The sequence below is a fragment of the Sceloporus undulatus genome, chromosome 5 (genome assembly GCF_019175285.1).
Source record: "Sceloporus undulatus isolate JIND9_A2432 ecotype Alabama chromosome 5, SceUnd_v1.1, whole genome shotgun sequence".
Taxonomy (NCBI): domain Eukaryota; kingdom Metazoa; phylum Chordata; class Lepidosauria; order Squamata; family Phrynosomatidae; genus Sceloporus; species Sceloporus undulatus.
The window spans coordinates 5,878,613-5,892,044 of NC_056526.1; the positions used below are offsets into that span (position 1 = coordinate 5,878,613).

The window sequence follows — 13,432 nt, forward strand, 5'->3', positions numbered from 1 at the left end:
TGAAAATGAAGTTGTAAATCAGCCTTATCTGGCTTGTCTGGCAAAACATCCTACCTCAGTTGCCTGTCTTCCTGACTTTGGAGGTGTTAAAATTTCTCATTTGTAACTCCAAAACCATTCTGTTTGATGTGGTCATGGGGTAGTGTGGGTGTGACCATTTGCCTTAGAGATTATGGTGGCCCAGAGTTCAGAGTGGGTTTTGGGCCATAGGAAGAGCACACACACCAAAATTCAGAAGATTTCATTTTAGCGTAACAGATTATATGGACAAACAGGTATGTGTTTCTCTCTGTGTCTCTATATGTGATACTTTGCTATCCTAGGTCAATTTCAAGGCAGGACAGAGTACATCCTCTCCACCCCATCATGGCTTTCACAATGAGCAAGGAAAGCCAGACATACTTGCGGGGTGTTTCTGTGTCAGGCTTTCTGGTGACTTCAGACTGCATGGACATGTGTTCTTTGGTACCTTGAATTTCTTTCCTGTATTTAGGGATGTGGGAATACACTATGTTTGGTAATACACTGGTACCCCGGGATACGAATGCGCCGCGTTACGAAATTTCCAGGTTACGAAAAAAATGTATTTAAAAAAACTGTTCCGGGTTACGAATGTTTTTTCGGGTTACGAAAAAAAAATTGGTGCTTTTCGGCGCTATTTCACACCAAATCGCGGCTTTTCCCCATTAGCGCCTATGGGTTTTTCGGCTTACGAAGCCTTTCGGGTTACGAAAGCGGCGGCGGAACGAATTATTTTCGTAACCCGGGGGAGCCCTGTAATAACCCATATGTATATATATTAATAGAGAGAAATTGGTCCAAACCTTTTTTGTTTCTTCTAAGCAGTTTATTTGGATAGCTGAAGGTATAAGTTTGGCACTGCATACTTTGCCCTGATGATTACTCATAATGGTAATCAAGGTGGCTGGAAATTGGGTGGTTGTCAAAAGTCTCTCCTCTGTCAGAGATTGTTTTCAAGGATCCTGAAACTCGAGTGACATATTCATAGTATTTGTGTATCTTTCTTCTCCTTTACATTGGATTTCTCTGGCAGTGCCTTGAAACAGGGAGAGCTGCATTTGTTGAAGTGGTAAAGGCTGTTATATGGTAGCTGGATCCCCATGTATACTTCCATTGTGGGACTGAATTGACTATTTATTTCCAGGGAACCACATAGGACTTATTGAAACAATTTGAGGGCTCACCTTACAGCCTGGCTCTTTCCTTACTTACTATGTCCAGAGCTCATTATTGCAGAACTTGGGGCAAGTAACCTGGGGCTACTTTGAAAATGCATTGTGAGCTGCAGGGCAGCTACTGAGTAGCGTAGGCTCTTGTCAGAATCATGACTACAATTCATGAATTCTATTTGTTTTAGTTTGGTGGATACTTACTCTTGGTCTTGTCCTACTATCTGCATTTGTTTGACAGTTGTGGTTGATATTTTAAAAATGTATGCATGTATGTTGCTATTAACTGCCATCAGGCTGATTTTGACTTATGTAGAATGAGAGTCCTCCAAGATGCTCTCTCATCAACTATCCTGCTCAGGTCTTGCAGATCCAGGGCTGCCATGGCTTCCTTGATTGAATCTATCCATCTGGAATGAGGTCCTCCTCTTTTCCTGCTTCTCATGATATGGCCAGTGCACAACAGAATGTATGTATACATACATACAGAGAGCCAGCCAGGTGTAGTTTTGGATTATAATTCTGGAGACCAGGATTCGAATCCTGATTCAGCCATGTAAACTTACTGGGTGATCCTGAGCAAGTTGTACTCTCTCAGCTTCAGAGGGCAGCAATGAAGAAACTTTCCCAAGAAAACCCATGGTAAGGTTGCCTTGGGATCACCATAAATTGGAAACAACCTGAAGACACATGGCAACAAATGTACATACATAAATTCAGCTCAAAATGTATGTATATATGTATGTGTATTTGATCTCAGGACGTAAAATTTGTGAAGCTTTCAGGCATTTCAGACAAAGGGAGTTGAGGCAACTCCAGGGACTTTTTGCCCCAAACTTACATTCTCAGTAGTACTAGCTGTAGATTGTGGGTTTGCTTCATTTTGGTTCAGTCTTCATTGCCCTGTTGGAAGAGAGATGGGTGAATTCAACTCAACTGAGTTTCCTGGACCTCTTGGTTGTTTTTGATGCCGTGGGCCATGGCATCCTCCTCGAATGGCTGTCTGAAATGGATATGGGCAGCACTGCTCTCTGGTGGTTCCACCTGGATGGCTATTTCTGGGAAAGAGTGTTGGCCAATTTCTGCTCTGTACTGTGACAGTTCTCCGTTATGCTGGTTATTATCAGTATAAAACTACTCAGTAAGATCATGTAGAGAGTTCACCAGTATACAGTCGGCCCTCCGTTTTCAAGGTGAATCCGTTCTAGACCCCCCTGCGAAAACAGAGACTCGCTGGTATTCAAGCCCATAGGCTTGAATGGGACGTGTAACTGCGAGTGAGTGCGCCATGTGGGGGCGCCCCACTGAAAATAATGGAGGTTACCCCTCCATGAATATTCAAGATTGCAGACCTCAAGTCCGTGAGAAAGGAGGAGCAACTGTGCTGATATCACTAGTATGTTGATAGCATACCACTCAAGTCACTGGAAATGTTAAATCTGTGCCAGGTGGCATTAATAGATTGGATGAGAACAAAGACACTGAAACTCAGTCCAGAGAAGATTGATGCACTGATAGTGGGCAATTCATCTGCCTAACTGTATGGTATTTGGACTCTTCCGGCAGAGGTTGTGCTCCCCCTAAACATTGTCTCTAGAGGCACAACGATGCCAGTGGCTTAGACTGCTTTGTACCAGGTTAGGCTGGCATGCTAGCTGTGACCCTCCCTGGATAGAGAGAACCTGGCTTCTGTGATCCGTTACTTGGCAGCCTCCCACTTAGATTACTGCCATGCGTTGTATGTGAAGCTGTTTTGAAAACAGTCTGGGTGTTTCAAAGGGTACCAAATATGATTCCAAGAGTACTAATTGGGACCAGACATTATAAACATAATACACTAGTAGTTTTATCTCCTTCATAAGTTTACAACAATGGTTCCCAAACTTTGGTCCTCCAGGTATGTTGGACTTCAGCTACCAGAATCCCAAGCCAGTTTGGCCAACAGTCAGGAATTCTGTGACCTGTAGTCCAAAACATTTGGAGGACCAAAGTTTGGGAACCGCTGGTTTACATTCTGTTTCTGGGACAAACTCAAAATGCTGGTTTTGATTTGTAAAACCCCTCACTGTTTTGGACTTCAATATCTGAGTGATCTCCTCTTCTCTTGTCCCAGTACAAACCTTAAGACTGTTGTAATAAAATCTTTGTTTGATAAGACCATAGAGTCCTATCTGATCCTGCATTCTGTTCCTACAGTGACTATGTAGATGCCTCTGGAAAGCCCACCAGGAGACATGAGCACAACAGCATCCTCTCACACATGTTCCTCAGTATCTGAGATTAGGAGGTATATTGCCTCTAATATTGAGAGTAAAATATTGCCATAATAACTAGTAACCACCGATAGCCTTATCTGCCGTGAATGGGCTGAGGCTCTTGTGTCAGTGTACCTGCATTAAAAGATCTTTTCAGCAGAGATCCCTCTCTTGTGGGGGGCTTCTGCCATCTCTTTAATGTCTTTTTGGCAGCAGGCAATCTTTCTATATTGCCAGGCTTCTTCTTTTTCTTTCTTTAAAAGTTGTTTTAAAGCTTTTGAGCTTTTATTGTGTGTTATGGTTTTTGCATGGTTGTTTAGCTCTGTGATATATTTTATTCTTTTGGCTCGCCATTCAAATGTTTTATTACGGCAATGTTTTGCTCTCCTGACCCTTGCTTTAAAGTGGTTTGTTTTGATTGTATTGCTGCCTCATTGTCTGCCTCTTAATTTGTGATTGTTTGGAACTCTCATTTGTGATTTTGTTTTATTTTATTTACATTGCCCCAAGTCTTGCTGTTATTGGCTGACTAGTTAAATGAATGAATGATTTAAATTATTAATCGAGGCTTCTTTAAAAAAATTATTACTGCATCATCGTAGTTCAGGGCACTTTATAAACTAGGAAGAGATGTCCCTCACAATCTATGTATAAATACAGGAGGCACTGGAGGAAAGGGTTGAAAAAAGAAGACAGGGATGAGTGGGGGAAAGAAATGGGGAATGCTTGCAACCAGTACAACGAATGAGAAGCTATAGCTTGGCCTGTGCTGGAACATCCACATACTTGGGTTCAGGGATTGTTGTTGTTGTTTGCCTTCAAGTCCAACTTATGGTGATCCTTAGCCATGGGCTTTTCTCAGCAAGAGTTGTTTGAGGAGGGGGTTTGCTATTGCTTTCCTTTGTGGCTGAGAGAGTGTAATTTGCTCAAGGCCACCCAGTGCATTTCTATGACTGATTCAAATCCTCCCAGACTCCTTGGCCAATATTCAAGCCACTACACCATGCCATAAGTGAGAAATGCAAAAACAAAACCAACAACAACAGGGTCAAGAGGGCAACAGACATAAATCCCATATTTCCCAGCCACAATGATGCTTTCAGTCTTTCAATGATGCCACAGGCCTGATATATTAAAATATTCTTTTTTTAAAACTTGAAAACTGATAATCTAGAATCATGTCCACTCATTTCACAAAAATACTTTGGAGGTACATGTGTAGACACTGGATTACAGTACCATACCCCCCCCCCAAAAAAAATTGATGGCCATTACCTCTCATTTCCCAATATCTGAAGGGCAAGATATTTTGGCATGCAAGCAGCATCTTGAAGACCAGATACTGTTCAGACGAGTCTTGTCTATGATGCTGTCCTCAATGGCCATTTTTCAACTCTTTGTGCACCTCCAGGCTCTGCACTGGAAAAATTAAAAACAGAGTTCATCGCAACTTCAGAATACCACACTGACAACACAATACCTTCTATATTGTGGGTCACAGTTTAATATTGCTGCCAGCTTTATAGAATTGAGCTGTCAGGTTGACCTAAAACATAGCATTCTGTCATCAGCGCTCCAGCCTTCCTCTCTATAGATTGCACTACATTTGGAGGTGGTATTTTGATGAGAGAACTCGGTCCCAAAGAGGCAGAGACTAAGAGGTTTGTCACTGACAATTACAGTATCACAGACTATAGCATGACTAATTTAAGATAGACTCTTTATTGTACTCTTAAACTGGGGGTTAGACTCAGAGAACTAAGGGTGGAGGTAAAGTGGCCACTGGTGTTACATATGAAAGCTTGCACAACCACAAGTGGAAGAGTTTTCACAGTGGTGTGATAAGTGCATTTCATAACTGTTCTTGTGTTTATGAGAATGGATGACTATTCTTGGCTTTAGTTCCATTTAGCTATACTTTCCCCCTTCCATCCAGTACTCTAGTGTAAGGTGTAAAGCAGCATGAGTCACCTTTTGCTTGTAGAGAGCACTTTAAGTTAACTTATGTGGCATGATATTAACTAGGGATGGCACAGAAATTATCCACTTTGAGAACTGGGATCAAATTTGGAGTTTCTAACCCATCATGAAACTTACATGAGGAGAAAAATAGCATGTGGAAAGTTGTTGCAGCTTGCAGGATTTCCCCCCTCCCCCCTGTTTTTAGAATAGCATGAACTTCACAGGTTTGGAAAATTGTGCAAGAGTTTGAGAAACTGCATGGCTTTGGTGTAAAAACCTAAGCTTGCTGCACACACACACCCGTCTCCCATGCATTAGCTTTGTTGGTTTGAATGTTGTGCAAACCAAATGTTACATGGTAAGAAAAGAGGCTCTAGCTGACTGAAGCTACATCATTTGCCGTTTTCTTTCTCTGAGAAAAGCTGTGCACTTAGAAGTTTCTGTCCCAGAAGTTCCATAGTTTCTGGGAAATTACAGTTTGTACAAGTTGCGTGGAAAAGCTGCATAGTTGTTATTGCAGGGAAAAAAATTCCTGAGTGTCCCAAAGGTGTGGGAGAAAAGAACTATTTCATTGTTCCTGACCCTCATTGGGAATGGGAAAAATCAAGATGTACTTAATGAAGATGTTGACTTAATTTTCCATAGTTATATGTTACCTTTCTCTTGCACATTGGTATTTACTAATTTTCGACTATTTCTTCTCCGTTGCACATGGTATTTGGCAAACCTAAATATATGAGTGACTTCTGCTACAGATCACTTATTCCCCGTCGTCATGCTAATTTCATATATTGGGATGTGCAATTTATGCTTTCAGGTGTTGTTAGGTGGTAATGTCAGAATCTGCCATAATGCAAAATACGAGGGGATATATTAGTAGTGAGGTAGTGATATAGTGAAATGGGGGTCATGGGGATAGAAAAACAGAGCTATAGTTTACTAAGGAAAGGACAGGAAGGGAAGGCAAACAGCAGAGAGGTTTGTAATTCAATTAAAATGCAAAAACAGAGACAGATGGACAATGGCTGGAGTAGTTAAGATATATGGCTCTGTTAGGTTCTGAGTGAAGAAGTGTTTGATGGTCAACAAAGCCTTAGGAAAGATGGGTTGATAGAAGTTAGAAAGTGGAGTGGTCAGTTAAAAGACCTCTTTGATATGTTGGAAGGAGTGTGGGCTGGGGCTGGACAAAGAGGGGTCTGGAAAGAGAATTCTTAAAGGTGGGATGTTTTGGAGCACATGACTCCAACTGGTCTGAAGCGAATCATTGTTTTGTAATCCAAATAAACTGCCAGTTAATCTCACTGCTATGTTTAATTGGCTTTTCAAATCTTAGTTCGTGAATCATGACAGGTAATCTCCTTCATTCGTAACCTGTATAGCCAGTGGTAAGGTATGGAGGGAGTTGCAGTCCAATGACATACGGGGTGAAGGCTACAAGTTGCACACTTTTGATATATAAGAAGAGGAAATTTTGGGCATATCTGCATTTTGTCCTTTGTACTCCTTATATGATTTGTTCCATACTGCCATCCACCATTGTGAAGGCCAATCCATCTCATAGAATTATAGAGGTGGAAAAAGCCCCACTCAGTGCAGGAACTCAAGCTATAACATCCCCAGCAGGTAGCTGTCCGGCCCTTCTTTGTGTTTGTAAAACATCCAGAGGAGGAGAGCCCTCCATCTCTCTAGGTAGTTGGTTCAATTTACCAAATAACTCTTACCATCAAGAATTTCCTTCTAATGTTTAATGCCTGTTCCATGCATCTCCTTAGATGTAAGTCAGAGGATGTCAACCTATTGGTGCCCTTACATTGTCGGACTACATATTTCAGACTCTCTCACATTTGGCTATGCTGGCAGGCCTTCCAGGAATTCAGCATGAACAACATCTGGGAACCCAAGCTGGAAACCACTGATATCGGGCTTATCTTATTTCTTAGATTTTCTTCATCATAAGGCTATCTTTGAGCGTATATGTTCCAAAATTCATCTTTTCAGCTGGCATTGAAGTTCTCTTTTTATCTGCCTGTCAGTGAGACTCAAGCACTTTTATGTGTGATGGCACAGACAAATCCTTACATGCATTTAATAATTACTAAGATATGTTTCCCAACTGTGACTACAAACTAACTGAGCTTCTACAGTTGATGACACTTTGCTTTGTTAAAAACACATTATCCTCATCACTCATTACTGTCCTTATGATCAATAGCAATGCTGAAGTGTCACTTAATAAAAATAAAACAAAAACTCCAAGCTGTTTTCCACAGTGAATAACAGGCATTAATCTTCCATTTCTTGCAAGAAATGATTGTTTTAAGACAGACACATCATACATTATAGTTAAATGTGGCCATTAAAATTTTAGGTTGATTCTCCATGGTGTCACTATTTGTATTAAGCAGTAACACATCATTTCAAATAGCTGTGCTTTGCCATTGTGAAATGGTATCCTCAGTGTGTGTATGTGCTTTCAAGTCACCTGTTGACTTATGGTGAACTCATTATTATTATTTTTTACATTTTTCTTAAGCAAGGAATATTCGGAGGTTATTTGTCATTGCCTTCTTCTGAAATAGAGCCTACAGCACTTGGGATTCCTTGGCCATTTTCCTTCTAAGTACTAACTAGGGCTGATCCTGGTTAGCTTCCAAGATCAGATGGGATCTGGTGTCTTTGGCAACTTGGCATTTTCAGTATTAGAGTGAAAGAATAGCCCATTTATATTTTACACTATAAATAGCTGCATATTTGAATGAAAAGAAAATAAAGTCTGAAGCAAAGTGTTGGTATTTAGAAATCAGCATAGAAAATAAATAAATAAATAATAATAATAATAATAATAATTTTTTATTTCTGTACCGCTATTCCAGTGATCACAGCGGTGTACATCAAAGAGTAAGACAATTAAAACATCAGCATGACAATAATACAAAGTTAACACTTAAGAACAGTAAAAACTAACAACACCCTATACAAGTGGCTGTGTAGAATGGAATACACAAAAACATTGCCAAGGGGAAGAGAATGACCACAAGGCTCACGAGGGGAAAGCCTGGCGGAACAAAAAAGTCTTCAAGTTCTTCTTGAAAGCATTGAGGGAGGTGGAAGTACGGAGCTCATTGGGGAGGGAGTTCCAGAGCTGAGGGGCTGAAATAGAGAAAGCCCTCTGAGCTGATACATATCGAGCATCTGGAACTCTTAAAAGATGTCTTTCACCCGACCTGAGAGTGCGGGGCAGATTGTATGGGGAGAGGCGGTCCTCCAAGTACCCTGGGCCCAAGCCATAAAGAAATCAGGTGGTGGGGTAGAATTGTAGGGTAATAAGAATTGAAATAGAGATCAACTAATCTTGATTCTGCTGCCCCAAACAAATGTAACTTATAGTTACGAGTCCCTTGCAAGATTGCCTGTTCACCCCATGGAGACTATAAGACTATATTAGGCACTTTAGTAAATTTTGAACGTGAGTGAATTATTTTTACTTATTCTGGTGGTGGTGGTTAATAGCCATCAAATAAACCAGTGGTTCCCAACCTGTGGGTCAGGACCCCTTTGGGGGGTCAAATGGCCCTTTCATGGGGATCACCTAAGACCATTGGAAAACACCTATTTAATTACAGTTATGTAGTAGCAACAAAAATAATTTCATGGCTTTGGGTCATCACAACATGAGAAACTGTATTAAAGGGTCATGGCATTAGGAAGGTTGGGAACCACTGAAATAAGCGTCCCCATATGGCAACTCCAGGAGACCCTGCTAGTAATGGCCCTGCTCAGGTCTTGCCAACTTAAGGCTCTATCTTCCTTCACTGAGTCAATCCATCAGTAGAATGGTCTTCCTGTTTTTCTGATACATTCCACTTTACCAAGCATTATTATCTTTTCTAATGAGTTCCGTCATCTCATGATGTGTCCAAATGGCAATAACTTCAGTTTAGTCATTTTGGCTTCTAGTAAGGGTTCAGGCTTGATTTGCTTTCAGACCTCATTTGTCTTTTTGGCAGCCCACTTCCTTCTGCAGAAGTCTCCTTCCAAATGTAATAATTTTTTCCTGTAGCACCTGGCATAGCATGTTGGCTAAGAATGAGCTATGAAGTATTATTTATTATTTATTTATTTACGGTCTTTAAGATGAAGTAGGTAGTCTTATGTCCACATCTCACATTGGCCATTACCTAAGAAAGTGCAATATGGAATAGCAATACTGACTTATATTAGATTGGTTATGGGGATTACAAAATGATAATGGTCAGTGTAGAATGCACCCAACACTCCAGAAGCATATTTTCAATGCTGAATATTGTCAGTAGATAAGGTAAGTAGACTGCCTCCTCTACATCTTTATCTATTTTGTATGTATTTCAGTTTTTTCAAGTTTATTTTATCATGAAAGAAAAAAAATTTCCAAAGGGTACACAGATAAGATGAAAGGGACAATATGTGAAATGGATAATATGAAGATCAAATTGGATAATGCCACTATCAGTCACTTTTGTCATGGATTGTTCAGGTTTTAGGCAGGATATGGGCACCCTGAGCTTGAAGACGAAGAAGGGGTGGAAGTGAAAACAGTGAAAACCATCTCTGTCTCTTTATCTCTGGCACTTATCACCTTGTCTGGTTGTCTCCTGATACTAGAGCTGGGCTGAAGAAAGAACTGATTCAGGAGGAAAGTTGGAGGCTCCTTTCGCTCAAGCCTTTCATTTGACATTAAGACCAGAAACCCCCATTCTACCAATGTGAATTCTGTGAACAAAACAAGCATACCACCTGTCATCAGGTCTTGTTTGATGTCAAGAGGGACGGACTACCAGCTGCCGAACATGCCTCTCAGGTCACCCCTCCCTCCATAACTTCATTTACATTTGTTGAATTAGATTTAGGAAGTGAGATGTGTGTAAAATCCAGTCCTAATTGTTGTTGCTGGTGGGTTCTTCCAACCCTCTAAATTGGAGTGAGCAACCTTTCTTTTTTTCCTGATGAGGGCCATATGTCCTCGGGCCATAATGTGTCAGGGTCCACTGGAACTGAAACTCACAAATGATGTCTCAGAGCCCAAGGAAGAGGGAGCCTCCATCTTTCCCCTCTCCTTCTCCCATTTCTTCCTCTTCCCCCTTCTTCCACACCTAAACTGATCCCATGCAATTTAGTCCAAGGTTACTGAGTTCTTGCTAGAACAGCAACTTGCAGGTTTGCCTTGCCTGTTCACCACCATTTCCATTAACCCATGCCTTCAACCAAATGAAGCCAGAAGGTATGATGTATTACAGACTGCAGTAGGGAACACTGTCTGAAAAACAACCTGAATAGCATTGAAAGTTCTTTGTTGTACATTCTTGGAGGAACATCCAAAGATGCCAAAGGTGGAAATTACAAGGGGAAGTGGAGATTATGTTTGTGGCAGCAGGCTGTGAGGTGGACCTGTCAAAAAGTAGGAGCAGTCAGATTTATTATTGAACACAGGCAGCTACCATGGACAGCTCTTGGGTGGTTCCTTTCACTCTTGCTTCTCTCCTGAGTTAGTGAAAGAATAATGTCTTCCTCCCCCATATCTTATGGCAAGATCACATAATTCTACACTTCTTACCACTGTTGATGTTAGAGCGCGCGCACACACACACACACATATCTATGCATGCATCTTATCACTTTTTGACAGCAGAGCAAGTTCATTTCTCAGTTGTCTGAGAGATTTGGGCATTCAGAGCGGTTCTCTCTTATGAGTGGGAATTATTGCCTGCGGTTAAACCCGTGTGTGCCAATTCTCCCTGTGCTTTTCTAAGTGATTATCTCAATATTAATTGTCACTATACATTTTTCTTTCCTTCTGTCCCATGCTTGTTTTCTTTTTGCCCCAATGTGAAGGAGGAGAGTAAGTCTGTAGATGTTTGGCAGTAATGAGCACAGTTCATTGGTTTGGACATGTCCCATTGAAATGAAGGGAACAATGTCATTTTTGGAGGATCAACTCACCCCAACTTGTATGTATTTACTGTTTCTCTGTTCTTGAGTCAGACTGGTGATCAACTTAGTATTATGCCTTTGAAAAATATGGCCAGGTTTTGGCAGTGGCTGGGAGTGCAGTTGCATAATCAATGCAAATGAACCAAGTGCAGCCGCACTTGGAGATGTCTTGCCAAGGCAAGATGACCTGGGCCTTAGTTACTTTCCACTTCGATTACTATAGGGATTTTGGAAAATGCAATCCAAAATACTGCAGTCAGACAGTGGACCAGGATGATAACAGGGAGAATAGAAGCTCCTTGTGACAGCAACTTCACTAGCTTCTGGTCTGTTTCTAGACACAATTCAAAGTGCTGGTTATTTCTTCTATATAAGCCTACTTAGGTTTTGAGATTTTCACTAGACCCCCTTCTCTTTGTCCCACCACCCACACAAGCACATTTGTTGTGTAGATAACATAAGAAAGTGTCAGTGGCTGTTATCAAGTTGTGGATCTCACTTCCGCAGGAGACTGTGGCCAGCTTGGTTGGGTCCCTCTGCAATCTTTTGCCACTAGATGAAACTCCTTTTTATTTTGTCAGGATTTCTCAGAGAAATTCACCTATAAAGCATCCTGGCTCCAAATTTCTGCAGGACAATTTACCCCCATATGAATTTGTCTGGATTTTACAGTCTCAAGGGGAATTACTTTTCTCAGGTGCACTTGGTAAAGAAATAAGATGTTCTCAAGAAATCAGTATCTGATCCCAGGTTATGGGAATTTCTTCCCAGAGAGATTAGGATGCCCCTGTCCCTGGTGCCCTTATTCTTCTTATTATGGCAGGTTTTTTGTTGTTGTTGCTAGGGTCGGATGCTGAGAAAGAGGCTTTTTAATGAGGAATAGCAGTTGCTATTTTCCTGTCTCCTATATTCCCTTTAAATTGTTTTTAATCCAACTGTTGTTTCAGTAGGGTAAATTTTTTAATTGTTTTAATATTTCAATTTACTTAGCTTTTAGTTGCATCTGTTATGAGCAACTTTAGTTCCCAGTATTGGGGGAAGGGGAATTGGGTCATGAACAGAAGAAGAAAAAGAAGATCTTTATCAGAGTTTAAGTGGCTCAGGGCTTCAACTCAAGAAAACAAAATGAGAGGCTTCTTAAAGGCATTCAAAAGAAATTCAGAGTAGCTCAAATGCAAAGGCAGGCTGGCACCCTGTTAGTTGTGATGGTGTAAGTTGCACTTACATCATCGTATCTCATTTCTTATTGTGTCAGACAAGCATCCAGCAATCCTCCTATGGCTGGACACACAGTAATGACATAATGTGCAGGGACTTTATGAGGACCAAAGGGACCCCTTGGGATTCCTCTCACTATCATGGATTTTTTTTTAAAAAAGTTCTAGCTGAAGGAAGAGTGGAAAATGAGCTTAACCAAAATCTTATTAAGTAAGGGTTTGAGAGAGTGGAGGGTTTATGTGCTCCTGGAGGAGACAAAGACTGAAACAGATCTAGGGTTGTGTGAACTTGGGAAGAGCCAAGGAGGCTTGCTTCAGGGAGGAGCTCAGTTTCATATTCAGTGGCAGTTGAAGCAGGTTTCTGTAATGATTAACACAAGGGATTTTTGACCTGAAAAGCTGAGAACTTGTAAAATATTGGTGGTCATAGGCAGTTGAATACCAGTATGATATGGCAATGACCAGCCGCCAACGTGGCAAAGTGATTTGAATACATTGTACTACAACTCTGAAGACCAGGGTTTGATTCCTCAATTGGCCATGGAAACACAATGGGTGATGGAGCGTGTCCAGAGGAGGGCAACTAGAATGGTGAAGGGTTTGGAAACCATGCCCTATGAGGAGAGGCTTAGGGAGCTGGGGATGTTTAGCCTGGAGAAAAGAAGGTTAAGAGGTGATATGATGGCCCTGTTTAAATATTTGAAGGGAGGTCTTATTAAGGAGGGAGCAAGCTTGTTTTATGCTGCTCCAGAGAACAGGACCTGCAACAACAACAACAATTATTTATAGCCCGTCTCTCCCTGCAGGATTGGGGAGGGTTACAATAAAAATAAAACATAGT

The 13,432-nt window shown here is 41.1% G+C and overlaps 1 protein-coding gene across 4 annotated transcripts in view; it reads left to right on the plus strand.

Annotated features, from left to right (window-relative positions):
• CHCHD3 (coiled-coil-helix-coiled-coil-helix domain containing 3) overlaps positions 1-13,432 on the plus strand; it is a 272,857-nt gene that overhangs the window by 166,783 nt on the left and 92,642 nt on the right. The window lies entirely within an intron of this gene.